The sequence below is a fragment of the Maylandia zebra genome, linkage group LG3 (assembly GCF_041146795.1).
Source record: "Maylandia zebra isolate NMK-2024a linkage group LG3, Mzebra_GT3a, whole genome shotgun sequence".
Lineage (NCBI taxonomy): Eukaryota > Metazoa > Chordata > Actinopteri > Cichliformes > Cichlidae > Maylandia > Maylandia zebra.
The window spans coordinates 55,645,138-55,662,975 of record NC_135169.1 but is presented as its reverse complement, the minus strand read 5'-3'; the positions used below and the strand labels follow the sequence as shown (position 1 = coordinate 55,662,975).

The 17,838-nt window shown below is 41.9% G+C and overlaps 1 protein-coding gene across 1 annotated transcript in view; it reads right to left on the bottom strand.

Moving 5' to 3' along the window:
* Window positions 1-17,838, bottom strand: part of LOC143416813 (NACHT, LRR and PYD domains-containing protein 12-like) — a 379,525-nt gene that overhangs the window by 137,623 nt on the left and 224,064 nt on the right. The window lies entirely within an intron of this gene.

Here is a 17,838-nt window from a genome sequence, read left to right as displayed (position 1 = left end):
GAACTGAAGACATGATGAATGTTCCTGCATTAAAACACATCCAGCCTAGTGTTCTCACTCTCCCTAAATGGATCTGTTACATTAGTGATATATGGGAGTTGTGTTTCAGTCTTTTCCACATGAGGACATTTACATTTAGTTTTTGCTTTACTGATGAGTGGCTGGTTAACCTGCAGTGGTTGAAGCATGTGTCGGTCGTCTGGAAGAGTAGGTGTAGAAGACGTCTTTAATGAATGTAATGCTCTGAAGGTGTCAGTGATTACTGTGAATTCATTATAAAAGTGGATTTCAGTGAATAAAGTGAATAAAGACAGGCCCTCATGGTGACGCTCAGGTGTCCATAAAGTGTAACAGGAGAGCTTTGTCATACTTTCAGAGATTTTACATGAGCCAGTCTTTCAAAAATTACATAAATAAATAATTCATTCATTCATCCACAGGAAACACAATGCTCATATCTGAAAGTAAACTCTGATATATATCCCCGACTAGAGTTACTACTAAATAAAGGATCGCCCCAAAATGACTAAATATATAAAGACACTCTCCAGAAGAAGTTAAAGGGATTTTATTTATTGTACAAGCAATATCTTCATAAGAATTACAAATTCTGCAGACATATTACCTTCTTCTTACTGAACCTGAACAACTCACACACAGACGTGTCTGCTGCTTATCTTTGTTCAAACATGATGTTTTATCTTCTCTTCAAAACACATTACTCATCTTTCTGGCATCGTGTTACATGAAAACACCTGCATTCTACCTGTGTCATTGTACCACAAAGACAATGATTGCAACACTGTGCTTGCAAAATAGAAGAAATAAGACGACCAGCAAATACATAAAAGATGGTAAAAGTGATTCCATCTTTGTGTCTCCTCCCATTGTTTCCCCAGTCTGTCTAGTTCCCATATTCCCAGGACACCGCTGGACAACAAGTGGGTATTCCAAGACTGAGAGACGGCCAGAGTTGGCAAAAGATCAGACATTCTCCACTTAAGTAGAAGTAAAAATACTATTGTTCCAGTGAAAGTTAAAGTACTGATTCAACTTCATTACTCAGCTAAAGCAAAAAAGTACAGGCTCGAAGCGCTTACAGAGAAAAGCAGACAACAGAATACAACAGAATGCTGATGGCGGCAGTAACACACACTTGGAGGAGAGGCTCCAGCCGTCCATTCCAGCCCTATCCCTAACATTAACTCTAACCATAACTTTAACCTTAACCCTATCAGGTCTTGTTTTACAAAGCGATTCATGATTAGAACAAAAAACACATTTACACATACCGATGATTTGTCACATAGCATCGTTACCTGTTGGGATGAGAACGTGTTGTTTCCAGAGCACCACAAATTGGGGTGTCTGTAGCTCAGGTAGAGCAGGAAACCTACTAATCAGAAAGTTGCTGGTTCAATCCCCGCCTGCTCCAGCCTGCATGCCAAATATCCTTGGGCAAGACGCTAACCCCAAGTTGCTCTCCGATGCATCCATCGGGAGGATGAATGCGTATTAATGTTAGATAGAAAGCACTTACAGAGAAAAAGCATAGAAAAAAGTGAGTGCATGAATGAGGCAAGTTGTAGAGAGTAGAAAGGTTTTATACAAGAACCAGTTCATTTACCGTTATATTTTAGTTTCATTTTCAGTTCTGTACTTTTTACATGTAATATTGATTCATTAGATTGACTACATGCATTAGACCTAACTTGCTGACAGCAAATTTAAACAACCGTAATAATTTATTTTCAGCGTCTGAAATATTTATTTAGTTTGTTTTTTGTTTTCTTTTTGGCTCCTGATATTAGTCAACTACTATTTGTCAATGTTGAACTAATAATGAATCTAAGAAAAGCTATTTGTCACGGTTGGCCAGCGTCAACCGTGGGGATGTGAGGAAGGAGGAGCCAGGCACGGAGCTCTGAATGCAAGCAGTGCGTTTATTTACAGTGAATGGAAAATAACAATAAATCCGCAGTGCGTTCCCGACTCCCGTGAAATGTCCTCTTCCCAGTGCTAGTGTTCCTTGTCTCCGCTCCTCAGTGTCTGAGCACCCCGTGCTCGCTGCCCTCTCGTCTCCACGCTTCTCCTGGGGAGATAACAAACAGGCAGCCGTAAGACACATACAATGCGGCAGACTATCCGTACTGACTGGCCGAGAGACTAACGTGAAGTCACGCAATGATCCAGCGTCAGAGAGAGCGCCACCGCATTCTTAAGTAGCTCCTCTGACAAGGCTTGATCAGCTGTGTGATGGTCTTCAAGTGTGGCCAACCACCTGGCAGGGCCACACCCACCAGGCCTGAAGGTGCCTGTAAACAGGTGCTCTCAGAAACTCCGGCATCCACACACACACACAGATATACCTGCAAGCAGGGAGAACGAGGGACAGCACACCAAAAACACACATGTCCATAACTGCTGGGTCGTTTAGACTCCTGAGCTGTGCACGAGGGGTCGAACACCCACTGGAAGGCCGGGCACTGGTTTTCAACCGTAATATACCTGATGTGCTCAGGTAACCTGTAGCGCCATGAAACCACTGTCACACCAGGGCGCATAAGAAATGATGCTTTAAGAGACTGATGGGATCGGGCAGCAGGGAAAACATCCACAAAATGCTACTTTCAGTTTGACTCCCTAAGACTACCTAAACTAAGTAGAGTCATTACATGCTTGTTAAAAGCAAACTCTCATATAGTTTTTAATGTGCTTCTTTCATTACAATGACTAGATAAAGAATGTGGCCCTGTCTCTATTTAACACTGGCTACCCCAAAATGTTTCCAAACCTACAACCGTAACTTTCACTGAGAGATTTTTAGATACGGTTATTGAAGCTGTGGGGTTAATTTTTTAAGTAACATGAGAGAGAGGCAGCAGCATACTGTTAGATTATAATATTATTTTATGCCATGTTATACCCCTAACTAAAGATTGTGAATTATTATGTAGTTTTAGTTTGCATTATTCTCCTGAATTAGAAGAAGCTGACAACTATTGCATTAGTTAAACTGATTTGCATTACATTAGACTGCTGATTTATTGTGGATGAATGATATTGTTTTATGATGCATAATACTGCTGCAGAAAGCCATCGCCTTATTTGTCTGATTAGAAGAGAACAGAGCATGCTGGAGTTTTCTGCCCCAACTCAGCAGGAGCAGATAAACGGGGAGCCAAGGTCGTAGCTTAGGCGCCATGTGAGAGAAAAGCATGTGAATGTTTAGGCTTTTATGATAAGGTGGGAGAACCAGAGGCTATAAGAGTTTGAGCAATGCTCCACCATTTTGAGATCTGAGGCTGTCTGCATACGGTGTCCATCTCCCACGCGTGTGATCATTAAAATCATCGTTTGACTCAACCCGACCGGACCAGTGTTGTTATTGTGGTTTTTTTCTCTTGTCTCTTGTCTCCATCCCCATATTTTGAACCATAACAATACACACAGAGCATCAGTGATAGAAAGCTAGGCTAACATAGGGTAGCTACCTGTTCAAGGAGAAACATGTATAGGCCCATCTCAAGTGCCAGTGAACATCTAAATGATTCAGGGAAGACTTTGGAGAAAGTGCTGTGGGGAGATGAAACCAAATTCCAATTATGTGGCTTTAACTGACCTTTTGAAATAGGAGTGTGATGCAAAAAATAGCATCCCCGCAGTCAAGCAGAGAGATGGAAACATTATGATGTGGGCTACAGGACGACTTAGTCGGGGTTCCAAGCAGTCAGGAAATGTGACATCGTCAGACTGCAGGCCACGGATTGGCTCGTCAGTCGCGGCACTCAATGAGTCATGAGACGGTGTCTTTCACTAAAATCAAAACTGCAGTTTTTTTAAAACCCTGCAACAAGGCAAATAGCTGCACAACACCGTGGTTTCCAAGTGTGACAAAAAGCCACAGATACATCATTCACACATTCACACACTGGTGATGGCAGCTACATTGTAGCCACAGCTGCCCTGGGGCGCACTGACAGAACATTGCAGAACCTTCAGCACCTCGTATGAAAAATATTTGACTGTGTGCATGCTTTTAGCACTGTTTGGATTTGAGAAAATCTAAAATAAATCGAAATTTGCTTTTAGAAGTTGTTTTATAAAGTTCAGTGGTATATTATGCATACAATAGGACATCTATTTAGATTTACATCTTCCACAGAAAAAACTGCACATTACTGAAACTTAGTATACTGGACTTTGTTGTTGTCCCACACAGGTTCAATTTCGAGTGGTAGATGGCTCAGTGCTCAGTCAACCAAGATTTTATGATAGTGGGCACAATGAGATAGATAAGCTGCTTGTAAACAGTACTTTTATGCTCTCTTTTTCCATTTGGATAAGAAAGAAAGAACCAGGAAACAAAGGCAAACAAATAATCTGTGCCTTTATCCCAGATTCACATTATAGGAACAGCTGCTCAATGACCACTGTAGTCTTTGCTTACAGCACTTTTATCTAGATCTATGCAAAGTGATCCACTACACCTACTTTTACAGTTAAATCATTTTATGAGCACTGATGCCATTTTAATCTGAGTTTCTACTCAAATACAATCAGTAAAGAAAAACACAGTCTGTGACGTTTGTTTTGAAGGAAAAGGTATTCCCTGCAAATGTTTATCTGTGTGAGACTATTCAGAAAACAGTCATTTTGTTTTATAGGTGAGACACTTGGCCTCTTTTTTCCTTGTTCTACGTTTGTCTTTTGTCCGATTACTCTGGAACACAAGATGGAAAACTGATATTCTCATGTTAAAAATATAGAAAAAGGATTTTATCACCCATAAATGTTAACTTCTCATGCCTCTAAGCACAAGCAGGAGCAGAAGTGCCCTCTGCAGTTTGTGTGTGGAAGTGCAAAAGCTTACAGCACCTGGTATTCCCAGGCAGTCTCCCATCCAAGTACTGACCAGGCCCGACCCTGCTTAGGTCACGATATCGGGCAAGCAGAGCTGAAGAGGAGGATGCAGGAGGCCTGTGTGTGTTCAGCAGCCTGCTGCATTGGAGTTTGCCTGGTAACAGATGACTCAAACAGCCCACACACCCGCTGGACGTGACCGCAAACATGCCCCCCTACACCTTTTACATAGCCCGGCTGCTCGAGTTCTTTTGCTGGTTTTTCCCGCGACCCCCCACCTTCTTCAAATCCAACAAAAGTGGTATCAAACGTTTATGCTACGTTTGTGCTGTAAAAATTTTTGTTTGTGCTGCTATCATTTCAAAGATATTCAAGAAAATTTCTAGAGGTCCCCAGAGGTCAACCAGCCCCCCCACATTAATTAAATCAAACAAAACTGGTGTCAATCAACTGTGCTACGCTTGTGCTGGTTTGTGCTGCTAAAATTCTCGTTTCTGCTGCTTCTGTTTTAAAGATATTAACGAAAATGTAAAGGTCAAAAGGTCTCTTCAGTATCCTTCCTGATGGCAGCAAACTGAAGACGCTGTTGAAGAGATGAGTGGAGTCACCTTTAATGAAGAGGACCTTTCGAATGAGGCAGGCACAGTAGATCTCCTGGGGAGGGAGGCAAGAGAGGACCCTGCAATCCTCTCCACTGCTCTCACTACCCGTTGTCATATTTTTCCTGCAGGACCCAGTGCAGGAGTCATACCACACAGTGATGCAGTTGGTGAGGATACTTTCAATGGTGCTCTTTAGAAGGTGCTCATAGTGGGGGTTGAATCTCTTGTCAGCAGAGTGAAGAGAATTGTTATGTGCATTATTATTCAGCCCCCTTTGGTCTGAGTGCAGTCAGTTGCCCATAGACATTGCCTGATGAGTGCTAATGACTAAATAGAGTGCACCTGCGTGTAATGTAATGTCAGTACAAATACAGCTGCTCTGTGACGGCCTCAGAGGTTGTCTCAGAGAATACTGGGAGCAGCAACACCATGAAGTCCAAAGAAACACTCTGATGGACGTGTGGACAGCAATGCTGCCTTGAACAGTACCGATGTTTCAGGGCTGGGTGACGTTGTTGGGTGGGACATCTACATCCTGACATATCAAGGTTACTTTACTTTTAGGTCAATTTGCTTTACAGAAAAATAATAGCATTTGTCATCAAGATATTTATATGACTGCACTTGCTCAGGTTTGTCCGGATTTCAAACTGTTCTAAAAGTCTTTTGATTCAAATCTGGGGCTGTGTTATTGAAAGAAGCAGAGAAATCGATGAACTGAAGTCCTTTACTCTCTACATGTTTGACAATCAGGTGAAGTAGAATCAAAAGCACGTCCTCCACTCCTCTATTGGGCTTATGTGCAATCTGCATTGAATCAAGCTGAAGTTCAGTGTCTTCCATAATCACATTTCTGATGATTTTTTCAAAGACTGAGGTGAGGGCAGCAGGCCTGAAGTCGTTTAGAACTTTTGGACGACTAGATTTAGGACCAGGAACCACAACAGCTTCTTTCCAAAGAGAGGGCATGAACGATTTATTCAGAATAACCTAAAATATGGGACTGAGTTGTCTGTGACGGTTCTCAGTCATCCAGGTCATTGTAGACTAAGGAGCTTGCAAAGAAAAGCGTCTGGACTTCTTTGAGTTGCTTGAAGACGTTTCACCTCTCATCTGAGAAGCTTCTTCAGTTCTAAGGGTCAGTTGGTGGGGAGTCCCAGATTTAAACCCAGTGGGAGTTTCCCCCCAAAGAGGGACAAAGGACCCCCTGATGATCCTCTACGTAATCACATGAGCCAAGGTGTGAAAGCGGGTGGGGGTCCTAATCAGCCAGGGTTTCGGGTGAGCTCATTGTGAAACCTGGCCCCACCCTATCATGTGATTTCCTGAGGTCAGATGGCCCAGGATGTGAGTGGGCGTTAAGGTGTCTGGGGAGGGAACTCAAAACTGGATTATAGATTATTTATATTATATATTGATATTATTTATCTGAATATTTATTTATCATAACTCTGTTTCTACACTCACTTTATATGAGTGCTTGTTGTTTCTTGTATATTTGCTGCTATGACAACTCAGTTTCCCTCCTGGATTAATAAAGTTTCTCTGATTCTGAAATACAGTGAGCCATTATATTTGTAGTTTCTAACTAACAATATAAAGGCTCTGCAACCGATAGTGCCACAGCACGTCCCACTGGCAGCTGAAGGAGCTTTTATACAAAGGACTTTGTAATTGAAGCTTTATTTATACAGGTCGGCTCATTGAGACTCAATGTCTCATTTACAAGAGAGACCTGTTCCAGACACACATATTAAAATTACAACAATAAGAGAAAAGTTTGTGTAATGTACTCAGTCACATTAAAAATGAGAACAAGTTCCCAGAGATGGTTTCACAAAAACATGTGTACGTCTTTTGAAGTCTGCAAGTGAAATCAACGGAGAGCCTTAAATCCTTCGGTTATGTTTTCCATGAAGACGGAGCAGAAAAGGAGAACGCCTTCTTCCCAAGCTCTGCATGAACTGATGGAACAGTGGATGTAATGATGTCCTGAGACTGCAGGCTGTGACTAAACTGTTTGCCTAACATGTACTCTGATAAATAGGAGGCAGTAACCCAGAAACAGATTTATAGATAAAATGATACTAATGGACCATCCTGTGTAAGACCAATGAGGACCAGTTAACCAGAGAACACAGAGTATAGTGGTGTTCTTCTGTTGTAGAGAAAGATTAAAAATATAAGACACTGGCTCAGCTATGATATTTGCAGCCAAGTGCAAGAAGGAAGGAGAACGATTGTGAGGACGAGTTTCTGGTGTTGGGGCTATTCAAAGCCTTACAAACCTCTTCTACTGTGACAGGTGTGAAGGAAAAGGTATCAGTAAGCAGGAACTACGAGCAGAGTTGTGTGCAAGAGGTTTACCATCAGATACTGTGCTGAACAAAGAGCAAGAAGCAACAAAGTGTTTGTTAAAGCAACATTTCAGTTTTGTCTGACACAGGAGTGGAGTCGATATTTAAGTGAGGAGGAAGCTCTGAGGAGTCACAGCTGGCAGAGACACTTTATAGTTTGCCAAAACCTCCTACGGTCGTTTGGACTGTCAGTCGTTAAAGTAAAAAATAGTTACATCTTGATGATGGAGGCAGTAATCCGATTACACAGCTAATGAAAACGTAGCCAATCAGCATCAGAGCCAGACTTCCTGCCCAGGCCTGGTTTCTCTCATGTAGGAGATCGGCCGGTACTGAACCAAACCAGGCCTGTCCCGACCTTTCACCCTGACCTGGCAAAAAGGGGCGTGTCTGTCCACAAAGTAGACACAACTCTCCTGTAAATGTTCCCAAACTGACATTGTCAGCCTGTTTAATACGACCCCAGTTCAAACTGATGCGGGCTCGGAGCGTGAGATTTTAGTGTTTCTCACAGCACCAACTATGCAGTGATCACTCAGGTCGTTGGCAAAAACTGCAGATGTGGAAAACTTACGCAGCAAATTAGTTAAAAAAGGTCAATAAGAGCAGATTTATCTGGGTGTTTAGGATCAAGGCGTGTGAGGCTTTAAATAATTTGAGTCAGTTTTAAAAACAAGCAGCGTGCCTTAAAATCATCAGACACAGAAGAAAGCCAGTCCCAATGAAAATCATCCATCTCAAAGACGTCATTAAAATGGAGCTCAGATAAAAGTTGAACCAGAGACGGTGATGTGCTGGGGGAAGCAGGTGGAGGCTGATAGCAGCCAACAACAGTCTGATTTCCAAACAGATCAATAGTTAAGGCCAAGATTTCAAATGGCTGAGGTGCAGATGGAGAGAACAAGACTTGAGCAGCAAGACAGAGCTTCACATAAACTTCCAGACCTCCGCCTTTTCTGGGACAGTCTGAGAGCTAAATGTTAAATCCATCAGTTGCTACGTTTTTATCCAGTAAAGATTTGGAAAGTCTCAGAAACAACAACGATACCAGCACCGCTTGAACAGGCCCAGATTCCAATCATATCCATGTTAGGAAGCACACGACGTGATGCACGTGTAACCCAGACAGTTTTTAACATCTGCTGGTGTTTCACATTCAGCCAGAGGCCCAGGGTTAGGTTGGATACCAGACAATAATAAAAGCATCGTTATTAGACTCTAGAGCTCGTTTATAGCTGACACCACATGTAGAGTTTAAGTTCACACAGAGACGATGACATTTTTCTACAACCAGCAAACAATAAACAAGAAATGTAACAAGAGTTTCAGAAGAAGCTGTTTTACAGAGAAATGATTCCCTGAAGACAAAATTATTATTATCATCTTTATTTCTCCAGGTGAAAATTTAATTGAGATTAAAAATGTTGTTTTCAAGAGAGACCTGGCATCATGGCAGCAAGAGTCAGAAATACATCATAATTCAAACAAATACAAAATAGGAAAAACATCCTACATAAACTTCATAAAGTTTCATTAACAGACTTTGAACAATGGACTTCAAACTTCCCCCCAAAACAACAGAAACACATTTGAAGACAATGAATGACATTTATCCCTCTAAAGAAGGACTTAGACTACGATTTAATATGAATGAGAACATGTTCATAAATGGATGCAACCAAAGATTTCATCAATCCCTGATTTAGAGACAACAGAACATTTGGTTTGATTTCACAAGATAAGAATGACGACTGAGTTGGAAGATTGTTTTATGTTTAGTCAAATCTTTCATACATAAAGTCGGATTACAAAATCATCCCCTAAGTTTGTTGTTTTATTCAAGGAATTGAAATTATAGAGAAAATCTGTGAAATGAGTTAAAGAAAACAAACCACAAAAACTCCAAGATGCTCTAAACCCCCTGGTTTGGTCGGACACCTTTCTGATGATGAGTGCATCTAACATTTCCTCAGAAGTCAATGTGCCATATGATTGCATTAGCAATAAATTACACACTATATAGAACCACTTCATAGGATTATATTTGTGCGCAGATGTTTGCAGCTATCAGCGAATATTTATCAGCTATTTTGAAACAAAGAAAGACTTTTATCCATAACAGCAAATGAACTGTACAACAGAAAATACAAATGCTATTTATGGTCTCCTCACAACAATGATAAGAAAAATAAACTGGGCCAATATGTCATGTTTCTTAATACAGAGACACACATGTTAATGTGATCTCTGGTCTCCTCTGAGTGGGAGTTATTATAACTGACTGTAAAAAGTCAGCACAAGGAAAATAAACTCCACCTAAACTTGGTTTATATCTGACCCAGACAGACTGCAGGTCATAACTTCTTACCTGAAGTTCAGTTCACCTGACACTCGGACCGGCAGCCGCCTCGGGTCTCTGCTCCTCCTGCCTCCCCTTTCACACATCCACCTGCTGCCTCTGTGGAAGCTCCGCCAAAGCCACCACCAAACAACTGACTTATTTCTACACATCGACCAGCATCCGGCCAATCCGCCATCTTTCATTGTTTATACCGTTACAAAAAAATAAAAAAAACATCATCAGCCCATGAAAACGAAAAATCACCATCAGTATGCCCGATGGCCAGTCCAGCTATGGTCGTGCCATCAGTTAACCCTTCACGTGGCAGCTGTGACACGCGTGCCCAGGGTTGCCGACCCCTGCTCTAAAGCATCTGATTTGGATTCCTGAGATCAAATATATTTTCCTTTGTGTTTGTTTTCTTCCCATTTGTGGCTTTAATGTAGTGTTACATCCTGTTTGTTTGCTTCCATCTGTATACATGTCCAGATTCACTGTTATGTTTCTATTCTTACATTGCTGTGTGATCACTGTTCCCTCTGCTGACTGATGTGACCTTTTGTATCTCACACTGATACTTGTCATATTTGTATCTGCGCCTAAAAGATAAAAAGTTTTCCATGCTAAAACACAGCTCCACCTCCTGCAGTTATCCCTCTGAACCACTAGATGTCTCTGTTATCTAAATGAAGACGTGCAGCACAGCAACCACAGCAGCGCTCAGATCACACGTGTCCTGTTATTATGTATAAAAGCATGAAACAGGTGAGACAGGTGGGATCAATATTAATGTTGTGGAAATATATGAAAAAGCAACAGAAGAGTGAAAACATTTCGTGTTTCTAGAAAGATCTTTCAGCTCACAGCTGCTCACAGACTGTATTTACAAGTGACATACTGCAACTCTACAGTACATCTACAGTATATATCAAATATATTCTGTATTCAAATCTATTGAGTGATGTTTGAAAGTCTTTCCAGGTGAGTTTGATCCAGGAGGGTCTGAAGCCAGAGTCAGACAGAGACTGTGCAGAGACTGTAGAAGGACAGAGCAGCAGCAGAGCAGTCCAGATACACTGATGATCCTCTGTCAGATCCAGAGGGACACACAGGGATGATGCTGGACTCTACATTGTGTCTGACAGTGGAGCTGTTCTCAGAGCAGTTCACTCTGCAGCACTGACAGTCATCTGCACTTCTTCTCATTCCTCTGTCAGTCACTGCTGGATGAAGCTCTCCTCTCCACCTCCCAGTAACATGGCCCAGTCAGAGCGTCTCTACACACAAGCTGCTGCTGCTTCAACCTCTCTGGATCATCAGGACACAGCTCCTCCTCTCTCAGCACACACACCGTCCTGTTTACCATCATCAGCTGCAGAGAGAAGAAGGAAGAGCAGAGGAGATAAACGAGTGTTTCCAGAGACTCTTCATCAGCTGTCAGTCAGTGATGCAGCACATCCAGTATAAAGAGCAGCAGGGACTTCAGTGCTGGGACTGTACTAGGACTCATTGTTGCTTCACTTTTTCTAATCTTTGGATTTTTATTGAAGTTGATGAAAATGTTTTTCCCTCCTAGTTTGAGTTTGGACTTTCATTCATTAGAAGAACCTTGGTGTGTCCACTCTGAGCTCTGTAGGAACCCCAACAACAAGCCCAACAATCCAGATGGACGGTTCCAGCTGTTAACTGGAGGAATTCCATCCAAACATCTGCTCTCACTAAATTCTTCCTCACCTACAGACTGTGTTCTTCACTGCTTTAAACTTGGAAACGAATGCAGTCATTGGTCTGCGTGCTGCTTTGTTCAGAGAGCTGATTGGCTGTTGACAGCGTTTGATCAGAGCGTGTCAGCCGTTACTATGGTGACCATAAAGGTCAGAAACAGGAAGTGTTTGTGTCCAATCCTGAAGCCTGTCACCATTCTCCTCTCACAGCTTCACTGAGAAGCTGCAGCTTTACAGGAAACACTGGATCTTTGTTTCATACTGACTGTGTTTAGTACAATACTGCTGACAGCACCACCCACTCACTCCATCACTCTACTTACACCAGAGTCTCCAGTCTGTAGTCTGGACTCTGCTGAAGATCAGACAGCTGCTTCACATCTGGATCCTTCAGGTTGTTTCCTCTCAGGTCCAGCTCTCTCAGATGGGAGGGGTTGGACTTCAGTGCTGCTGCCAGATAATCACAGCTGATCTTTGACAAACCACAGCTCCACAATCTGTATAAAGAATGAAAGATGTAAGTTTATTAGACAAAGTGTGAGCTTGAAATCATTCAGTGTTTCATCATCTGTTCAGAGCTGAAGAAGGTTCAGAATGTAGAAGTTTAGAAAATGGAAACTCCAAACAGCTGAAGCCAACAGGAAGCAGCTTCAAACAGGAAACTGTGCAGAGTTTCAGACTATATGTCCTGATGCAGCCAGTTGGATTTTGGAGATTTGAATCTCTGTTCTGTGACTAAGTCCTTGAATCATTTCTTCCTGTTGGTCCAACAAGACAGACTAAGTGTTGGACATGTGTTGTGGCTCCATTAGGGGAGCTTCTAAATGTGATGTGATGGCCCCTCTGGGTCTGTCAGGTCACAGCACTGAAGAGAGCTCAAACTGGGCACACAGTTGTTCCAGTCTGGACCAAAGACTCTATACTGGGACTGAGGGACTGCTTTGACTGCACCCACTGGGACTTTTTAAAGGCTCATGTTCTCACTTAGATCATCGATTTCTACTTACATTTCTTTCTGGGAAAAATGGGGATTACTTTGGAAACAGGAAGTATTTTCCACAATAAGCAGCCCTGGATTAGTAAATCACTCCAACATTGTTCTCAGGCAGAAGAAGCTGTCTTGTTATGAGGGAGAGAAGAAAAAGATTGAGGCACAGAAACTTGTTGAAAGAGAGATAAAGCAGCTAAAATCAGGTGTAAAAGTAAAGCAGAGGATGAGCTGAATAAAGGACACTCAAGGCTGGCTTGGAAAGGAATGAAGTCCATGGTGGGGATGCAGAACAAGGAGCAAAGATGAATGTGATGCTGAATCAGCAGAAGACTTGGACTCATTTGATTCCAGCTTTGATATCATTGATTTCAATGAAGAGCTTTGTGATTGTAGCAAAGGGCTGGTAGCTCTGAGAGTCCCACTGATGAGGTGTTTGTGTGGAAATCTCTTAGTGGGAGCAAAGAGAGAAAAAGCCCTGGTCCTGATGCTGTGGGAGGGAAATGATTGAAGTGTGCTGTGAGGAACTGACTGGGAGATTTTCACACATTTTCCAGTCCTCCTTGGAACAACAGGAAGTTCCCAGCATATGGAAACAAAGGTTAAGTGTCCTATGGCACTCAGTGATGATGGTGCTGTGGCCCCACCACCTCCACCTCTTTGTAAAGGAACTAACTGTAATCTGAAGCTTCAAATGGAACTAAGACTTCCTCCACTAGGTGGCAGTGTCTGATGAGAAAGTGTTAGTGGAGCTGGCCTGGAGTCAGAAACAGGAAGATGCAGGATTTGGGCTGAAATGGGGAAAAGTGGTTGGCACTAGTGCCTTAAAGCAAGAAGGTTGTAGGTTGAAGCTTGTTGGCCTTTCTGTGGAGGTTGGATGTTCTCCCACAGTCCAATGAAATGCTGCTTAGGTTCATTGGTGCTTCTAAATTGGCTGTAGGTGTGGATGTGAGAGAGTGCTTCTCTGTCTCTCTCTGTTGGCCCTGTGATGGACTGCTCACCTGTGCAGGTGGACCACGCCTCTTGCCCTATGACAGCTAGGGCACAGGCTGCAGCCCTGTGAGCCTAAGCTGAATAAACAGTTAGCAAAAATGATCCATAGATGGCCTGAAATCCCCCAGTTAGCAGTTTGGTAGATAGCTATGACATGCTAATCCCATCCAGCAGCTGTATTCTACCTGTAAGCTGATCCCTGCTGAGCCAAAGCACTTTTTCATATACAAATTACAACCTTTAATAGAAACCTATTGGTCAGCATCTTATTAGCCTGCTGTTAGCTTCATTCCACAGAAAACTGAGAGAAACTAACAGAGTTGATAAAGAATAAAGAGAAATGTGCTGATTTAAAGCCTTTGAAGTGCTTCAGATGATCTCTGTCCACTTCTGTCCACTCATTCATTCATGTAAGCTTTCTAATGCAGCTTTGATCTTCACAGTCTGCTTCATGAAACTCATTCTAACCCTGAATGTCAGAGTGTTCCTCCTTCTCTTTCCCATCATTCATGCTGGCAGTGGAGGAGATTTGGATGTTGGACTGTGTTTTGGATGATGTGTGTATGTTTGTGTTGGACTGCTGTCTGTAAAGCAAACGCACATTTTGCTTTGGATTTCAGTGTCAGACAGACTTTAAGGTGGAATGAAAAGTTGGAGAGTTTCACAGTGAATTATCCAGTGGAGGATTTTTCTTCTTCTTTGAAGGTTTGAAATGTGAACATTGTTCTGCTGCAGTCAATGGACTAAACCAGAGAAGAAGAAAACAGACTTTACCATGAAGATCCTCAGTGTGGATCAGTATAATATCAGCCTGATGTCTGCAGTTTAGTGTCAGCACAACTTTCACATCATATTCATCTCAGCACAACTAAAACATGCTGACTGACCTCAGAGTTTCAAGTCCACATCCTGGACTCTCCAGGAAACCACACAGATGCTTCACTCCTGAATCCTGCAGCTTGTTGTTCAGGCTCAGCTCCAGCTCTCTCAGATGGGAGGGGTTGGACTTCAGTGCTGCTGCCAGATAATCACAGCTGATCTCTGACAAACCACAGTCGATCAATCTGTATAAAGAATGAAAGATGTAAGTTTATTAGACAAAGTGTGAGCTTGAAATCATTCAGTGTTTCATCATCTGTTCAGAGCTGAAGAAGGTTCAGAATGTAGAAGTTTAGAAAATGGAAACTCCAAACAGCTGACAGAGTTCATACGCCTTTGTCAGGGTCAAATTCAAGCAAGACCATGTGAAAATTAAAACACATCATCCTAGGTGAACTTAAACACCTTTGTTCCCCTTTTGTTAAGACATAGAAAAGTACACCACACAAAAATACTGCAAAAGGAAACGGTCGCCTTATATACATAGTGTATAAACTCAAAATGCACATTTCACTTCAAATTAAGATTAAGGCTTTGAACAGATCACATAGTTCAGTTCAACATATAAGACTTTAAGAATGCACAAGCATCTACTTAAAATCTATTTAATTTATCATCCATGATATTATTTTGTACAATTCCAATGTATTTTGTTCATCTCCCTTAAATAAACAGGCAGTCTTAAAGTATGAAATATTCATATACAAACACATATAAATGTGTGTACTGTCTCAGTGGCTGATAGTACCCCACAGGCCTCAGTGTGAGCTTGAAGACATTTATAATGTTTAAGTAGTTTAATGTGCAGGTGCTGACGATAAACACATTTTGAATGAAAGCCGGGGAACTTTGGTAGCACAGAAACAAGTGGCTATTCTTTGTGACTATATGGATCACTCACAATACCATTATTTCACACAAAGGCACCAAATTAATACTCAAAAAAGCTGCAGCAATACACACAAATATAAACAGTACTTGGTGACAACTTTGCTTTTAGCCTTTAACCCTTCTTGACTACTTTTGATGTGGCCTCTATATTTTACCTTTAAAAACAGTTTATCTTGCCAATCTGTTATTTTCTCATTTTGACCAACTGTATCAGCACAATTTATCTAAATTCAGACAAAATTTAAAATACAAGTAGAAAGTGATATTTTGACTGTAAAAACCACACACATGTTTAACGAATCATCTTCATAACTTGAAATGCAAATAGAGATTGTACACTTTTAAAAATACGCACACGTTTTGCAAACAACAAAGTTATATGGTACTATTTACCAAAAAATGCAGCCAAGGCTCAGACGTTTTTCATATAATCATTTCAAACTATTTACAGAACAATCAGGTGTCAAACAATAGTTTGTGTCACTCTAACACATATGAGAACAGCACAGGGATAAACCTGCAGGTCTGACAGCAGGTGTGTCACTCAGCGTTTACACTGCAATCTGCCTTTGTTGGCTTTAAGGCAGCAACTGTGACGATCACTAGTAGAACTGACACACAAAACAAAACAACAGCTACACACTAAATACACAAGACAACAAACTAACTTGAGACCAAACACGGTAAACGTCACAAATCTCTCACGTATCAAAACTCTCTCTCTCTTTCGCTCACTCGCTCTCTCTTGCCGGTCACTCCTAAAACTTCCCCCTTTTGCTAAACAACCAAATGTCATGTTTCCATATCATTTTTGATTGGTCGACATGGTACATTTTCCCACCTATAGGGCTTTGGAGCGTGATGTCACGGGAGATGGGCCATGCCCCCTTCCGCCATGACAGTAGGCCAGCCAAAGGATACCATTTCAGCTATGGATCGTACGTGTTGTGTTGTCGGTTGCAACGTTAGATCACACGATCGTGAAGGCAAGAAGCTGGATAACGGGCTCTCTTTTCATCGTTTTCCATCCTGGAGGCAACGTGAGGGATCCCATGTATCCGATATTACTAAACAAAGACGTCAGGCTTGGATTGCAGCGGTGAGACGAGCGGATATCGAGTTCTCTGCAATCCCCAGCTTTTTGTTGGTTTGCTCACGGCATTTTCTTTCCGGTGAGTTCTAAATTAATTCATATCACTCTTGAAAGGCTTTTAGTGTTATTTTCAACGTGCTGAGGTCATAGATAATGAGATAAAACATGCTAATGTGTGATGCTGCAGAACCACATCATGTCGACTGAGTAGCTTATGATTTGGCATTATTGCAGGCAAACCAGCATATGAAATGGATGTAACAAATCCAGACTGGGCACCAACACTGCACATGGGGCATGACGACATACCTGTATCAGACTCGGACCGGCACTCAAGGCGTACGCAACGGAAGCGAAAAAGAGCACCCATCGGAGGTAAACAACCCCCCCCCTCTAAAAACATACTAAATTGCTATCACTGTACACTAATCCGCACATAACTTCCAGATGAATCACACACCTGTCATTGGAATATTGGTGTACATTTACCTTATGTCTAATTTTATCTTACAGGCTTTCGTTATGCAGCTGCAGAGTCTGAAGGTGTGCCCCGTGCAGAAGTGATTGATGAAGATCTGACAGAAGACCAACAGCAAAATCACAATGTCATGGAGGCAGTGGACAGCAGTTGTGTTGGACAAGTGGAGGTTGAGGTACCAGCTGCAAATGTGGATATACTGAAGAAATGTAAACCTTTTAAAATGATGACAGATTACAAACTCTCAGCTGTGTCTGTAATCAAACCTCTGTAACTTTGCTTCACTTCAGCAGCATCAGCTCATGTTCACATGTTGATTCATGGTTTGCTTCAGTTTTTGATGGACTGCAGAATATTTTGAAGGTTATCTGCTATAAAAAGCCAGAACAGGAAAATCTGCTTCATGTGTTTCTGTTTGATCCTCAGTGACTTTGACACAAAGGCCTCTGCTGTGATGATCACACCTCTGATCAAGTCTCACAGTGTCAGCTTTGTTTTTATACATATGGATATGTGCTGATAAATGATCAGAATTATAATATTTCCCACTGTCTGCTGTGTGCCGTGACCTTTGACCTGCTAAAGACAGTCAGCTGTGGATTATTCATTGTTGTGTCTGATACTTAGAA